Here is a 3414-nt window from a genome sequence, read left to right as displayed (position 1 = left end):
TTCACTGAGCTCGTGCTACACAGATCTGACAGGCAGCAGCAGTGTTGCCAACCTGCCAGATTGAAAATTACTGACACAACACCCAAAAGTTTTTACTGGCATTTCCAAAAGTTACAAAATTACAGTTTTAAGTGCAAATTTCAGTACTTAGGCTACAAATAAATACAATATGCAATTGGCAATGTGATTTAAGGTAGATATTAAGGCAAAAAGCATATTTTTTATTTTATTCTCAATATAGTAAGTAAGTGGCTCAGGGACAGGACTCAAGGGCAGGAAATTCTAATGGGCGCCCAAGAAATGGACTCTCACAGTGTCACTCACAGCAGTGTGCAACAGCATAGATCACTGACACATCCCATCCTGAGTCACAGTGACAGTCTCTCTCTCCATGCCAGGTGGTCCTCTCAGTCCCCTCCAGTCCAAACAGCACTGACAGCCTCGCTCCTGGCTTGCCTTCCTCCCGTTCCACAGACCCACGAGGCTGTGGTTGCTCAGCTCGGCTCCCTTGCAACATGACGTCACACGACACGCTCAGGCACCATCTCTGCCAGACCCGCCCCCCTGCCGATACCACCAGCACACACTGTAGCCGTCACTTGGATGGTCCTGGCCGGATCCAGACCCGAGCTGCGCATGCCCAGTTTCAAGCCAAGCGTCACAGCCATATTTTTTACTGGCAACCTTTTCCTCTTATTGGCATTTACTGGCAGGAGAAAAGTGCCCGTTTTTTACTGGCTGCCAGTAAAAATACTGACATTTGGCAACACTGGGCAGCAGGGGGGACAGAAGATACCTCTGGAAGCTCCAGAAGACAAAACTTGCAGTGTCTGGACCCATGGGCACCTATTAACAGGTGTCAGGAAGGTGCCCTGGGCGCCGTAAGCACACAGCTGGTGGAGGAAGTAATATAGAAAACTTACTCTACTGGCTTCAGTGTTGAGTGACAGCCTAGAAAGAAGATGGCTGCCATAGGTGGCGGAACTCCGTTCCGCCCCGTTCCGGCTGAAAAAAAGCCCTGCCACTTGGAGATGGATGTAGTAGCACTAAAAAGACACAAAAGGGATCTTTGCAGGAAAGTGCTGCAACCTCCAACATCCTTCTGTCTGAAGCAACTGCTGTCAGAGGAACTAGTTTTACCACTAGGGACCGCAATAGAAATAAAGCTATTGGAGCAAAGGATGCCTGTATGAGCGCTTTCAGAACCAAGCCTAGGTCCCATGAAGGTAACAAGAATTTCCTTGGTGGTTGTATATGGATTACGGCCTGCATTAGGCATTTATTCAATGGCGTTGTATGCCAGACCAACCTCAAGCGCCGATTGTAAAAAAAATGTGAGTAAACAGAACAAACTTCCTTCATATCCTCCTATGTAGCGTTCATGGTCTTGTAGTCTTTGCCAAGGTCTGAACCACCTCAGATGAGCCTCCCTGCACCTCTAGTCACGTCAATTCAATAGCCAGGCTAATAAGAGTGTCAATGGATTAGGGTGCTGCCATTAATGTTGGCATAAAAGATCTTGTTTGGGGGGGCGTGTCTGGCAGCGAGACGAGGAGGACATGTGTATACAGAGCTCCACAGACTCGACTGCTATCCTTCAACATCCTAGCTGCAAACACGCCGGGCGAGTCACCAACTTTGTCCTAGGGACCCCCGGACAGCTCCTGATCCCATCTCAGCCAGTATTGAGAGGCCCAGCTGGCTGATCACGGCCTCCCGCGGCCCGCTCCACACAGCCCGGGCCTGCCGCCATCTTGAGGCCTACAGAGCCTCCCCCACTCACTCACCGATTCATGGACATTCCTTGCCCCTGCCACAGCCTGAGGGGAAGCGCTCGGCCAGCGATCTGCCCTTCCATCCGACCCGCGACCGGCTCAAAAGCGCAGGTAGTCTCTGCCATCTTGCGGCCTGCGAGGCCTACATCATCCCCGGCCTGGGGTACCGCAGGACTAAAGGGGGATCATCCGGACCAGGCCTGCGTCCACGGAGGTAAACACTGGACTGTGTACCCGCGAGGGCCCGCCTGTGTGTTTTCTCTTTCAAAATATTTTATTGAATTTTCATAAGGAAATACAAGGTACAATTTATGTATTGTACGTCGTGCAACGACGTTATGATTACATTTAGAACATAAGTTTTTCAAACAGAAACTATGCGTAACATGCGTAACATCCAGCAGTTTGTCATTGGAACAGATTCAGATAAAGTAGCTTAGGTATAGGAATAGATAGAACTTTGGTTATTTAAACATACACACCGGGCCCCTTCTCCCATCGCGGCACTCCTAGTGGGAGCTCTTTGTGCCGCAAAGGCAGAAAGGACCCAATGGGCAACCTGAAAGTACAGTTACTTATTCTTAATTTGAGGAGTTATTCCTCTACTATAGTCATAGTGTAACAAACGGATATATCATATGATGAACAAATTGCTCGGTCAAGAAGGTGTGTGGGTGATTTTGAGAGTCTGAGTAGGGAATGCAGCATTGGACCAATTTGTCCAGGGAAGCCATTGTTGAGCGTTTTTTGTGGCCCGACCAATGCTGGCGGCCATCATTGTTTCGTAGCTGAAGTGTAGTGAAACCAGGTCTATTGTTTGTGTTATGGTTGGGGAAGTATCCGACTTCCTATGCCTAGTTAAATTGAGTCTGGAAGCCAAGAGGACATGGGTTGTTGTGTATCTTAGGGGGCCAGGTATGTTTTCTATGTTTAGGTTTAGAAGCGCCAGTGCAGGTGTGGGTGGGATAGGGATTTTTGTTATGTTGGTAAGAAGGTTAAATGTGTCTATCCAGTATTTCTGAATGGCGGAGCATGACCAGAAAATATGAAAGATGTCTCCTTTGTGGGATTTACATCTCCAACATGTGTTGGGGGTATCGGGACTGAAGAAAGCCATTTTAGCTGTGGTCAAGTACCACCGGAGCGAGATTTTCTGGGTGAGTTCGCATAATGTCGAACATTGGGTTACTTTGTACGCAGACATGAGAGCAAGTTGCCATTGTGCTTCAGAGAAAGTAGTGGAAAGGTCTGCTTCCCATTGATGATGTGGGGACATTTTAGTGAAAGATCTTTTCCTTGTAGGAGGGTATAAAAGTAAGATATGCCTTTGGTTCTTGGAATAGGATTCGTGAGGAAATCCCAGGTCTTTGGGGGGATGTTGTAGCGGGAGACGTGTGTTACTTAGACAGTGGTGGATGCGGAGGAATGTGAAGTGTTCAGTGGTGGGTAGATCATATTCCTTTTGTAGTTGGGAGAAAGATTTAAGTTTGTTTCCTTGTATGAGGAGATGTAGTGAATGTATAACTTTGAGGGTCCATTGGGAGAGTCTAAGATCAGGCGATAGATGGTGAAGAGTTTCTAAGGGTACGTTAATGAGTGCCGTTGAGGGGATGTAGTCAGAAAGAATGACCATTTTTCT

This window comes from Aquarana catesbeiana, linkage group LG04 (assembly GCF_042186555.1).
Source record: "Aquarana catesbeiana isolate 2022-GZ linkage group LG04, ASM4218655v1, whole genome shotgun sequence".
NCBI classification, from domain to species: Eukaryota; Metazoa; Chordata; class Amphibia; order Anura; family Ranidae; genus Aquarana; species Aquarana catesbeiana.
The sequence above is the reverse complement of the archived record's forward strand: the minus strand, read 5'-3'. Positions refer to the sequence as shown.